The sequence below is a fragment of the Lissotriton vulgaris genome, chromosome 3_1 (genome assembly GCF_964263255.1).
Source record: "Lissotriton vulgaris chromosome 3_1, aLisVul1.2, whole genome shotgun sequence".
Classification (NCBI taxonomy): Eukaryota; Metazoa; Chordata; class Amphibia; order Caudata; family Salamandridae; genus Lissotriton; species Lissotriton vulgaris.
The window spans coordinates 1786805376-1786819394 of record NC_141689.1 but is presented as its reverse complement, the minus strand read 5'-3'; the positions used below and the strand labels follow the sequence as shown (position 1 = coordinate 1786819394).

The following is a 14019-nucleotide window of genomic DNA, read 5'->3' as shown; positions in this document are numbered from 1 at the left end:
TAGGAAGCACACAGACCACCAGTCGCAAGAGCGGAAGCCCACTTAGCATGATTCATGAACATTTATGAAAGGTAGGACAGGAACGCACAGAGCAGTTGACGTGGGAGCGCCCCTTGTGTTAATTCGTTGTCGCATAAGCACACAGCGCGAGGGCAGCTAGAAAAAGAGCAGTTGGAAAGTGCAGGTAAAGAACCGAGGCACAGCACATTGTGTGCGCACAGAGGAGCTAAGAAAGGAGAGCTCAGCACGAGCAGCTAGGGAGGGAGCACGCGGGCCGTGAGCAGCTAACCCAGGAGCGCAGCAGACACCAGAAACTCATCAAAGAAAGAGTGGGGTAGAAGGAGCAAGTAGTGACTGTAGACGCAGACACAGGAGGGGAACAGATAGGGGCGGGAGGGGTGCTGACTGAGTTCGAGAGGGTAGTATAGTAGCGAACAGTTCATGATGTGTGAAGACAGGTAAAGGATGGGTGCCGAGTGCAGGAGTAGAGGAGTGGTCCTAGAGAGTGTCAGTGAGTGGACCCAGGGGAGCCTTACCTCACAGTCTGCGCCCTCCTGTCACTGCCACGCTCCTCGTATCCGTGAAAGTCCCAGAAGATGTCACCTCTGCTTCTCTGAGCCCGTCTCAATTGAAGTTTCCAGAGCAGAGAGGCTGAGGGTGCGGGGGTGGCTGTCGCCCTGCTCAGTGTTGGCTCCCTGGGGGCGGCTTCTGGGTGACACTGCAGGCGGGGCTCCCTGTCAGCCAGGAGGCACGGGGTCTATCTAAGGCTGGGCTGTGTTTGCCGGCTGCTGTCCCTCTGTGAATCTGTGGAGGGGAAACGCCAAACGCTGGATGTCAATAGAGGCATCAGTGCAGAGCCGCCCCCTCCCCTGCACCCACAGGCGCTGCCACTCCGCGCACCAATCAGGTGGTGCGGGACAAGGAAAAGCAGCCAATCCGCGGCCGCACGCACCTCCACCACCGTGGCCCCGCCCCGTGACCAATAAAAGCCGAAGTATGGCGGCAGGAGTGATGGAGTGTGTAAGGGAGGAACAGCGAGTGGGTTGGGGCAAACTGAGGGAAAAGTTAAGAGAGCCTTGGCAGGGAGGCTATAGAGCATGCAGGATGTAGCAGCGACACATACGTGGGGCTAAGAAGTGCACCAGAGTTGAAGAAGTGGGACAGAGATGCCAAAGACCACACATAATGGATTAGAGTGAGGGCAAAATCTGGCGGGTGTCGGGTGAGCAAGCAGCATGGATCAGACACAGCTGAGTGGAACAGAAGTCTGTGTGAGAAGGGGCCCGGGAGAGACACATGATGGCGAGGAATGAGAGGGGTGGTTAGAGAAAATACGTGCAGGGCAACGAGTGGAGGGGGGAGGGGACGACGTGGAGAGGGGATCGAGGTGAGAAAGGAAAGGAAGGAACGTAACCGAAGTAAGACGAAAGAAAGAGGAGAAGTGAGTAGGCCAGTCTGCGAGATTTTGTAGGTCATCAGAAAGCTGACCTCGAGTAGTTGCGTGATCCCTGTTTGATGTTTGGAAGAGTGTTTTCTGATCCCCAGAGCGGTTGAGGACACACACTGCTAGCTTACTTGCACCCCGCGCTTGAGAAAAAAAAGAATCGCAGATGCATACGAGAGCTGCATACAAATGATGTCTGAGAGCAGTGGGTCTGGTGCCTAAAGAGAGGCGAGATGGGCGGGGAAGATGTGCCCCGTCAGGCGCTGCGCGCTTGTAGCGCTACTAAGTGGCACAGCTCGGTTTGACAGGTAAACCCCGCAGCTCAGAAACTTTGCACACAAGTCCCCGGTAGGACAGTCCCGTGTGACAGGCAGAGAGAGCCTGTCAGAAAGGGGACAGGGACAAAAGTGTTCAGATTCGCAGACCCCTGAAGTTCATCAGCATTAAGCGAGTGAAGCGAGAGGTGCAGGCGACTCTTATGCGTTGAGAGCCCTGTGCACTTTCGAGTGGAGTCTCACGAAGAAGCAAGCGCAAGGTGTGACCGTGGGCGTGTTGTAACACCAGTGAGTGGTCCTTGAAGCAGTGCTTGAGCTGTGGATATGAGGACTCGGCTCTTATGTGTCCTTCTTGAGAACCAAGTCTGAGGCATGAAAAGAGCCGAGGCTTTCCCTGGTGCCCTGCAAGGGGACTCGGTGTATCCTGTCAGCCACGCACGAAAAAAACAACATACGAAGAATAAACCTCGATAGCGCTTGAACTCGCATCGCAAACAGAGGGCGAGTCTCGCATTTAGGAAACATAACATTATACTTAACCTACCCCCTTTGAGGCAGTACTAGGAATCCTAAAACGAAGTGGTGACGCATAGAACTGGGAAAAGAGCATGGTATATGTGAGCAGAATACAATATATGTATTCACGCCGTCACACAAGAAGTGCGCAGCGCATCTATACTGGAGACATTATAAAAAATAAATAATAAAACGATACCGCCAAGGACAGGACAGCTCCTGGAAGCGCCCCACATACGGTCTAATTGCCAAAGAACTTGCCAGGCAGTACCCTCGCACTCCTGTATTCTACCCCAGAGATGTCACAGAAGGGCTACTTTCCTCTCAGACTCCACTGATGAACACATACCTTTTTCTACATATTTCATCTGTGGTGAGGGACCGTCTGCTTCTCATATTTTCTCGGTGGACGTCTCTCGCGCAAGCTAACGATAGTGTTTTCTTATCCCTGATGTAAAAAGGTTTACATTTAGCCGCTTGCGCTTGGGCCACCAGCCGCTCCCCTGACGCGCCCCAGCCCTTGATTAGAAGATCTGGTGAAGTAGTGAGTAACCCGTGACTACAAGAATCTTCCACTGCAGCATCCCCGCGACCCCTCTCCTGTTGAACAGGCTGTCTCTGCCCACCCGAGGGTCCTTCTACCTTGACCTTTGGTCTAAGGGGAAAGAATTGTTTGTGAGAGTGAATGCCGGGCTGTACTTGGAGGCGGAATGCGGCAGAGAGGAAAAGATGAACTAAACGAGGCTCCGTCCTGGCCAAGGTATTCAGTGACCCCAGCATCCCCTCACCCTGCTCCCCTGAGGATGGCACTTCTGAGCTCCAACCGTAACAGAGAAGGCACTGGGTGTTGAGAGGGCGCCACACACCCTGATCACGCCTCTGCCACCTCAAAGAATCATTTCCCCGCTGCAACCGCGGGAGAGTAGGGGTGTTAACGACCCTCCGCTTAATATTTTGCACAATAAACTTATTATCGTAGCCTGACCCTACAGAAACACAGTAGGGTGAAGATTCCGCAGACGCACCTCCCTGGTTTTGGGTGGAGGGGTGGGGAGCGAATTAAAGCGCCAAGTATCAGAAAGGGGCAGCGGGCGGGCTGGTTATCTATCTCTCCGTTCATATTTCGCCCGACGAAGTGATGAAGGCAGTTTGTGTGGTGTGGCGGGCAGGGCACCGCACAGGCCTGCAGCTGCGCATGTGTTTGAGACTTACGACCCTGATTCCCACGCCCGCTTCTACCGTATTATCACGACTGATCAACGCACAGAGAGCTGTGGGAACTAAACGCGGGGCTGCCGACGGACGGGTCTGTGGCCCGCCAACAAAACACCGTCTCACTGGACCTGTCAGGGCGCTTCGGGGTTTTTGCATATCTGTGAGGGGAGACGGGTTTTTATTTTCGATGATTGTTTTTCTTTTTTTTATTGTGGGTTACGAGTTCTTTTTTCGCAAAGCGTGGAGCCTGAAAACACGGTACTGGGAGCGAAAAAGTTTAATTCAACGGGAAAACACTTTGATGATAGCAGTGTCAACAATATTGATTTAATGATATCGATTATTATTAATAATACTCTATATTGCTTGTACACGGCCAGTGTAGCCCTACCTTGTGACGGTAAATTTCATGCACGAATATTCCAGTCCGGGACCCCCGGGTTGGAAGCGCGGTTTGCTGACCAGCCCTGCGGCCCGGAGTGTCCACCTTTAAAGCGGAGCGCCCGACGCGCTGGACTGTCCATGTCTTTTGACGTCCGCCACGGATTGCTCTTGTATATTCACGGCATTACTTTTTAACTAGAATTCTTGTTGATAGCTAATTTGCAGCAATTCGAACCAACAACGTTACATATAATGTGTGCATGGATTTCCGATTTTTTAAAAAAGTTTTAGAAATAAAGCAGTAGTTGTCCAGCCAAACCAACACCACCTTGACTTAAAAGAAAAGAACGCAACAGACAAGTACATTTTGCATCAATTAAACCATACGCACAATGAGTAATCAGGGCCGACATGGGAACCAGAGGCAGCCCTGGCAAAACTGATCCAACCAGCCCTGCTCCCTTCGTCTCTGCACGCAATCTCTCTCTTTCCATCAATCCATCCTCTCTCTCTCTTCTTCTCTTCTCCCTTTCTATGCGCTTTCTCTCCACCTTCACTCCCCCGCCCTCCTCATTTTAGCCTCTCTGTGCCTGTTGCAATTAACCTCGGTGAAAGTGAGAGCGGCTTCCCCGGCGCTCCCGGGTTTCAAAGCCGCCCCCAAGGCTCCAGCCCCCGGCGACCTAACATTTAAACTGACGCAAGTGAATGACTTCGTATACACCCACTCCTTGTAAAACAGGAGCACCCACATACCTCACAGAAAGATCCGTTGCAATGAAAATAAAATATAACTATGTGGAAAAAATGATATGAAGTAATTTTCCTCGAATTTTTCTAGCTCCCGATTCTCTCCTTCCTTCCCCCTTCTAGCTCCCCACCTCACCTCCTCCCCACTTTCCCCTTTCCTCACCATCTTCGTTCCTTCTCTTCTTTTCGCTCTATCTTTCTTGTCTCCGTACTTGTACGTATGTGCTTGTTGTCCGGAAGGGCTCTTTCTCGGAAAGGACATAAGCACACCAATTTAATACAGCTAAACATCACTGTGCCTATTTCCCCAAATACGCCCTTTGCCATATCTCCCCACATTCTAACACCACATCCTAATACTATGCAAATACGTACAATTTGAAGTTCTGTGACGCGTCACACACTCTCTCACATGCAGTGTAGCTGACTTATGCAGAAGAGTAATATGTACTTCTGTCATAAGCATGTTGTGTCTCATTCAAAAGAAAGAGTTACACAATGATCTCGTCAAACATCCACGCACGCACTTTGCGACACACGCACTAAACGACTGACATCACCCGCATCAAGTACCAATATCACCCCTCCACCCCCGCCCCGCCTCCCCGTCTCACCCTGCAGAAGGCGTCGCTTTGCCACCCAGGCTCAAAACAAATTGCGCTCTGTTGTCTCAGGCCCCAGAATCAATTACACCCCCTGGCCGGCCCGTGTGGCCCCCCCTCCCGCGGATCTGCTCATTTCCACATCAAGCGTGCAGCAGGCCGGTAGCAAATCAGAGCAAAGTGAAGCGATCGGCTCCCGTCCGTCCGCGGGGTGTAAATCAGGCCGACCCTTCAGGGCAGCGATACACGCCGCTTGATCTTCCTTTCCCTGGGCACACTTGTGTGTTCTTTACTGCCCTTCTGTTGACACTGCCTGTCTCGAGTTGTCACAAACTGTTTACTCTGTCCGTGACCCATTAAACGATTTCCCAGACTTTTAATCTCTGCACGGGTTTAAACCAGGAAATATGCGGCATGCGGTGTGTGTTATTATTACAACATATGGACCGCTCTCTAAAACAGGCCCTATTAAGCTCATTTTAGAAAGAAAATAATCCATTCACCCCTGGCTCCTAACAGTTCCACTATGGTGCCACCATTATTTATATATATATGCTCCCTTCAACGTCTTGCATTGAACAGTATACTTTCTGCCCTAAACACTCTACACTGAGCCCAGCTATCAATGACAACCGTTCTGCATTCAAGCGTCGCATTTTAACATATAGAATCCGTTTTTAGACGATTTCTCTAAATATGAATTTGTAAGTAACGTTATCCATCCTACCTTTCCTCTTTCCATATTCACTTTTGCCTCCTCTCCTGTCATCACAGTCCCTTTAAAGTTCGAGAAGTATCAAGAAAAGAGAAATATGCTGTGGAACTTTAAATGTTCAAGGCACTGTAGTCATTCCTTACTGCCACCTATAAAGTTGCCCGAAGTCCCAAAATGATGACTAGCGAGACATATTGAAAGACAGTAAAGCAATGGTGCCATCTAGCGGCAGTCAGGGAAAGGCACGAAACGCGGTCAACAACATTTCAAGTTTTCCATTTAGATCGGCCTTCTAAAAACGATTCCCCCAAGTCAGAGTGCTTTTAGGTTCTATTATTAAAAAGGCAATAGATTTCAGAGAACATTTAAAGTGAGGCGAATAATGGCCGTTTGTATCTCACTTTTTTGTAACCAATATTTATTAAATACAGAACTTGCCTCCTCATTGTCACCCACTCACTCCCTTGTCTTGTACATTGCTAACACGAGGCGTGTGCAATGTGCATCTACTAAATAGGCAACCCACAAACGGCCCATCTAAAAGACAAGCATTTGCAATGCAATAGGTCTCGCATTCACGCGAGTTTGAGCTATTAGCATTGTAAATGACAATGCCTTTTATTTATGGTTTGGATTTTAAAACCTAAATAAAAGGCATTGTCATTTACAATATTAACAGCTTAAACTCTCACAACTGCGAGACCTCTTGCATTGCAATAAAGGGCCTTCTGGCCTGCTTGTTAGATTGTAAATATCAGGGCAAGAGACCTGCCTGGCACCTATTCAAAGTAGTGATACATAATGCAGTGAAGAAGATGTATAAGTGTTGTAAATTACACAAACACAAAGTGTGAAGTGAGCGTTACATATGATCTGAGCTATAAACACTAACAAGGCACTCAAACACCTTTCGCTCTATGGTGACACTGTCGCGGCTCAGAAGGAACAGTGGTAGTCGTGACGTTATTGGTGTTGGTGATATTGGTATTGGTGGTGGTGGTACTGGTATTGGTGGTGGGATAATGGTGGTGGTGGGGGTTTTGGTGGTGGAGGTGGTATTGGTGGTGGCAGTGGTATTGGTATTGGTGGTTGTATGGCTATTGGCCGTGGTGTTGGTGGTATTGGTATTGGTGGTGGTGGAATTACTATTAGCGGTATTGGTGGTTGTAGTATTGGTGGTGGTGGTATTAGTATTGATGGTGGTATTAGTATAGGTGGTGGTGGTATTGGAGTTAGTGATATTGTTGGTGGTGGCATTGGTCATAGCGGTGGTATTGGTGGTGGTGGCGATATTGGTGGTGGTATTGATATTTGTGGTGTTGATGGTATTGGTATTGGTGGTGGTGGTATTGATATTGATGGTGGTATTAGTATGGGTGGTGGTGGTATTGGTAGTGGTTGTAGTGGTGATATTGGTGGTGGTGATATTGGTGGTTGTATTGGTGGGGGTATTGGTATTTGTGGTGGTAGTATTGGTGATGGTGGTACTGGTATTGGTGGTGGTATTGGTTGTGGTGGTGGTGGTATTGGTATTAGTGTGGCGGTATTGATGGTAGTATTGGTAGTGGTCTTGGTGGTGGTGATATTGATGGTGGTATTGGTGGTGGTTGTATTGGTGGTGGTGGCGGTATTGATCGTGGGATTGGTGGTGGTGTTATTGGTGGTGGGTTAGGTGGTGGTATTTATTGTGGTGGTATTAGTATTGGTGGTGGTGGTATTGGTGGTGGTGTTATTGGTGGTAGTGGTATTGGTGGTGGTGGTATTATTGGTGGTGGTGGTGGTATTGGTATTTGTGACGGTGGTATTGGTAATGGTGGTATTGGTGGTGGTGATATTGGTGGTGGTGATATTGGTATTTTGTGGTGTGGTATTGGTATTACTGGTTGTGGTACTGGTTTTGGTGGTGGTGGTATTGGTAGTATTAGTGATGGTGGTGGTTGTATTGCTAGTAGTGGTATTGGTGGTGGGGGGAATTGGTGCTGGAGGTATTGGTGGTGGTGGTATTTGTGGTGTGGGTATTGGTGGTGGTATTGGTATTGGTGGGGTATTGGTATTGATGGGGGTATTGGTAGTGGTGGTATTGGTAGTGGTGGTGATATTGGTGGTGGTGGTACTGGTGCTGGTGATATAGGCGGTGGTAGTATTATTGGTGGTGGTGGTATTGGTGTTTGTGGTGGTATTGGTGGTGGTGGTGGTACTAGTAGTGGTTGTGGTATTGGTGGTGGTGGTATTGGTAGTATTGGTGGGGGTATTGGTATTGGTGGTGGTATTATTGGTGGTGGTGGTGGTATTTTTGGTAGTGGTGGTATCAGTATTTGTGGGAGTGGTATTGGTGGGGGTGGTGGTATTTGTGGTGATGGTATTGTGGTGGGATGGTATTGGTGGTGGTATTGGTGGTGGTATTATTGGCATTGGTGGTGGTATTGGTATTGGTGGGGGCATTGGTATTGGTGGTGATATTTGTGGTGGTGATGCTATTGGTGGTGGTGGTATTGTTAATGGTATTAGTGGTGATGGTATTGGTGGTGGTGGTACTTGTGGTGGTGGTAGTATTGGTGTTGTATTGGTGGTGGTGGTAGTAGTGGTATTGGTGGTGGTAGTAGTGGTGGTGGTGGTAGTGTTGGTGGTGGTATTAGTGGTTGTGGTATTGGTGGCGGTCATATTGGTGGTGGTATTGGTGGTAGCCTCCCCATCATCCCCTGTAACGAAGATCGAGTACTCACTGGATCAACTCCCTAGTTGGATAAGCCTGAATCGAGTATGTGAAGACGAGGTTCACTGCCGCAACACCCCCTGGTATGGAAACTGATGCCTCAATGGTGAACGGCACCTCCCAGTCCTCACTCGACCCCAGGACACCCCTTCTCAGAACCGCAGGAGTACCAACAGGAGCGCTGACGGCCCCGGACCCGAGCTGCCCCCAACTCCTGGCCATCTGAAGAATCTGCTGTAACACGGAGCGCTACGCCTGACTTTAAAATGGAGGCTCAGCCAGGATTGCCCATATCAAAACTCTTGTCCGCAACCCCTCTGGGGAGATCCTAAAGTAGGCTTAGGTGAGTCGCTTCCTCCCGCAAGTTCTGGAGACTGCCTCCCGCCCCTGGCCTCTCACTTAGTTGATTCCTTGCTGAATCGGAGCACTAAATACCCCATTGCGCCGCAACCTGCTGACCCGAAAATGGCCACTTAGCTAGAACTGAAGAATACACTCGCAAGTAAACTCTCTGACATCGCACAAGGACTCACAAAGCCCCCCCGTGATGTCCTCAGACCGCCTCTCTCTCCTGCTCCCCCACCGGGGCATCTAGAGTCTATGTTGGAAAAAGAAGCGCAAGTTTATACCTCACTCAGCAACACCTGACCCCAAAATGGTGGTCGAGTCAGGACCGATCTTTAAAAAAAACCTCAACTACAAACCATAAGCGGCACCCTGAAGTGGGCACAGGCAACTCTAGACCTCCTTTGAGCCCAGAAGCCCGCCTCCCGCACCCGGACATCAGGAAGTTCCTTATTGAATCAGAGCGCAAACTGTTCCTGTGCTCTACATACGCCGGACCCCAAAATGGCTGTTTACTCAGACTGGGGCCAAAGAAGGAATTGAAAACAAAAGATGCAGGCACGGGCAAATCCCTGCCACTGCGTAGTAGACTCCCAAGAGCCCCCCCAGAATATCCACAAATCACTTCCCCTAATCGGGAACTACAGTGACCCCAATATGGAATTGGAGTTCGAGCTGTTCACAGGCTCCCTTCTGCCTGTCCCGAAAATCGCCACATAGTCAAGACAGCCCGATTAAAAAAAAACCCAAAAAACACAATGTTAGGGCTGCAGTCAATTCTGCGACACCCTGCTGTGAGCCCATGTGAGCTACGACCCACCTCGATCGTGTTTCTGCTGAAGTGGAGACCTCAGACAACTAGACTGAACCTAGGGCAAAGTCCTGCAATGCCTGACCAATAGATGGCCGCCTCAGTCTCATTGGAGAACTATCAGATCTTTGCTCAAGTGACCCCAGACTCCCAATAGGCTCCATAGATCTACAAGCTGACTCTAAGGTAACCTAATAACACACTAAGACCTTCTTGGATCTTCACCCCATCCTGAGGCGCCGCTGAGCCCCCTCACCCTGACTGCCTCCCATCCACCTCACTCCTGGGAACCCTCCCCTCTTAAATACTACAGGGACCCCTTACATAGTTATTACTCTCTCCTCGGACATATCGTAGCCCCACCTCTTCATGCTACCCGACTGACGAGGCACTGTCCAGAGGGCAAGCTCATTAATTCCCTAACGCAATGGTCACCAGTACTGCCCTACTCCCCTCCAGAAACTAAGCTGACTCTAACTACCCTGTTCCCAATCTCCCCCTGACCCTCAAGACCGTGTTTCAGCAGCCAACCAACCCATTACATATAGAGTGATCTGACACTGCTAACAGTCCTGTCCGTAGCCACAACCCGTCCTGTCCGCTGTATTACTAGAATAAACCTAGCACAAAAGGTTCTAGCCACACTAACATCTTAGTTATAGTGCCTTCTACCACGACAACCTCCACCAACCCCCTCTCCTCACCCTACATAAAGCGGCATGGCCCGAACTCCTTCTCGATCACCCTCCCCTCCAACCTCTCACCCAAAATGAAAAAAAACCTCAAACACAAACTGATCAGGCAATTCCCTGAATCCCTTTTTGCTGACATATATCATTGTTCCGCTAAAGGGCAAGTAAAAATGGACCTCATCTTTCACACAGAAAAGCCCGGCAATTGGAACTCCACCCTGAGAGCAAAACTCCAAATTACCAAAACCACCAAGACGCCCCATAGCTGCATATTATCATTCTACATCCCCAACCACCTGCCAGACTACCGGATCACCTCGATGACCATCTACTCCAAAGGCACAGTCATGATCCAAGCCAACAATGCCAACCTTGAGGCTTTTGATCTCCTCTTCCCTTTGCTACGCACCAACAACACCCACGCACAGCTCCCCCTCCCAATGCTCCCCGTCCACCCGGGCAACCAGTCACCCAAACTGAACACCCTCCCTATTCCGCCTCCCGCTATCACAATCACCTACGCTCCACCTCTAACCCTCTCCAATTCCTCCACTACCAAGTACACGGCGCCTCCTCCTGCCCTAGTCCACCCTCTAGAACAACCCCCTGGCAGAACCCCCCAGACACTACCGGGCGACCTCAATACACACCCCAAGTCTCCCAATCACCGGCCTATATCCTCCTGCAAGAAAAAACAACTACCACAACACAACCCCCCTCATCCTACGCCCTATCCCATAATCCAAACTGACAACTTAACTACCACCAGAAGACAACACAACACTGTCAGTTCTTCTCCGCGCTGAGGAGACCCTACCCAGAAGCAACCCACCTCCCATCAAAAAGAGATGGGCCGCTGCCTCACACATATTGAAAACAAAGTCGCCATTATAATACAGGGCCTGAATCACATCCTAACCAATCTCTCGATCCTCCATAATATCCCCCTAAACACTCAGGGGCAGATTTACAATAACTGGCGCATCCCCAGGGATGCACCAGTTATTGTGCGCCGCAGCTCCGCCACCCATGGTGCGCCGCATTTACAATGCGGCGCACCATGGGGCAAAAACGGCACAGATGCGTGACGCATCTGTGCCTTAAAGGTGATGCATTGCTGGAGTTGCGTCGCAAGCGTGACGCAGCTCCAGCAAGGCTCGGGGGTGCCCTATCTGTCCAATGCTGCATCAAGCCTTACGCCTGCTTCAAGCAGGCGCAGGGTTTTGACGCAGCATTGGCCTAAAAGTGACTGAGTGAAATCTTGTAGATTTCACTCAGCCACTTTTGCGAGGCGCACCTGCCCCAGAATGCCCACCCTGCGCCGGAACGCCCACATGTGGCGCAGGGCTTTACAACATGACGCATCTGCCTAGATGCGTCACGTTGTAAATAGGTTGCAGGGATGAGCCACGTTTACGCTGCCGTTGCGTGACGCAAACGTGGCACGAGTCCAACATAAATCTGCCCCTTTCTCTACTCCCATCTCCCCCATCCCCACACACCCTAGGCTTCCCAAGGCCCTGCCCCCTAGCCAGTCCTCTTGCCCTTTCTCGACCCATGCCCAGAGACCGAATAGAACTGTGGAAGCCATATCCTCTGAGGAAGGGCTCGAGCTGGCCTCCTCATACACCACCCCTTCCACTCACGTCCTGCAATCCACTAGTCAGGTAATCACTGGATTCAGAAGTGAACACTCCTTCCCGCAACTCCCCAGACCCCCAGTCTCCCTCATCAACATCCCAACTGAACCAAATAAAGAGACTTCCAGTACTAACTGCATGCTCATAAACTTCAGATCTGCCACAAAACATGCTACAGAGCTTGCAAAATCCCTCCTTAACCATGACATAGATATAGCCTTCATCACCAAGACCTGGCTCAATGACTCCTCTCCTCCTATCATGGATATGCTCGTACCCCAGGGCTTCTTTATCATCAACAAAGATAGAAAAGACCAAAAAGACGGAGGCTTGGCAATCAATCACAACAACAATCTGTCAGTGTCTGAAATTGATACCTTCAATTACAACTGATTCGAATGCCTAATCGACAACATCAAAACCACTTACAACAATCTACTACACTGCCACCTCCTGTATCATCCCCCAGGCAACACCGTCACGTTCACGGAACACCTGTCAGACCTTATCGGCCACTGCTCTCTCCGAGATAGCAACAACCTCATTCTAGGCGACCTCAACCTCCACTGGAATGATAAAAACAGAGCTCCAGTACAAAACTTGAATGAGCTATTACATTCCAGCAACCTCATCCAGCACTGCTCAAAAGAAACTCATAACAAAGGGGCAATCCTGGATGCCATCATCGCCCAACACAACGCAATTACTATAGACCACATCCTTCCGGTCGACTGGTCAGACCACCACCTAATCCTATTCCACATCTCGTAAACCGATCATGTGTCAACCTACCATCAAAGACCCCACTACATGGTCTAAAAACCTAACGCAGATCAACACAGCTGACTTGGAAGAAAAATAACCACTCTCCTGCCCATCTCCCCGGATGGCCTCTAAACTACAGAACTCACATCCCACTACAACATAACCATGTTCTCCATCTTAAACCAACTAGCTCCCATGAAACTGAAAAAACCAAGGAACATCCCCTCCATATCCTGGTCAACAAGGACATCAACGAGGAAAGGAGGCAACTCAGAGCCACAGAACGTCTCTGGCGAAAGAATCCCTCCTCCAGCCGTTGCGAAGAACTCAAATCAGCAAGAATAAAGTACAAAAAGCATATCAATAATGAAAAAAACCCAACCTTTTCTGTAGCGCGCTGGACAAGGCTAAAAACAGACCAAAAGAACTCTTTAACATCATCAAAAAACAAACGCCCAACACGTCTACTACCCATGTTCAGCCCTCTAAAGCCTTATGTGGCAGCTTCGCCAACTTCTTTAATGGAAAAATCACCAAGATTGAACTATTACTTGACATCAACCTCCATCCTACCGGCAAAAACTGCACCCGAGCAATTGAAACTACCTCTAGAGGGTTATGTACAATAACCTGGAGATCCTGCGACCTCATCCCTGAAGCTGAGATTTTCAATTTAATCTCTTCCTCCAAGCCCTCATCCAACAACCTCGACCCAGTACCCTCCCAAATGGCCAAAAAGCTGAAACTCTCCCTTGCACCACTTTGGTGCCAAAACATAAACAGCTCCCTAAAAACCGGCATCATACCAGATTGCCTCAAAGTCGGTCAAGTCACACCTCTTCTGAAGAAACCAGGCCTAGATACTAATGACCTGAATAATTTCAGACCTGTCTCCAATCTTCCCTTCCTAGCCAAAATCCTTGAAAAATGTGTCCTCTGTCAACTGAACAAACATATTGACAATATTAGTCTGCTAGACCATCACCAATCAGGCTTTAGAAAAGGCTGTAGCGCCGAAACTGCAATCCTCAACATCGTGGATGACATCCTCAACTCCCTTGGCTCAGACCATTGCTGCCTACTCATCCTCCCAGACCTGTCGGTAGCCTTTGACAAGGGGGATCACAGTCTCCTCATCAAGGCTCTCAAAGACCG

The 14019-nt window shown here is 49.6% G+C and overlaps 1 protein-coding gene across 1 annotated transcript in view; it reads right to left on the bottom strand.

Annotated features, from left to right (window-relative positions):
• The window catches only part of NDNF (neuron derived neurotrophic factor), a 73372-nt gene extending 72569 nt beyond the window's left edge, over positions 1 to 803 (bottom strand). The window contains exon 1 of the mRNA XM_086962219.1: positions 537 to 803. The gene's annotated coding sequence lies outside the window, so the exon portion shown is untranslated. The remainder of the gene's footprint in view (positions 1 to 536) is intronic.
• Between the last annotated feature and the right edge of the window lie 13216 nt (positions 804 to 14019).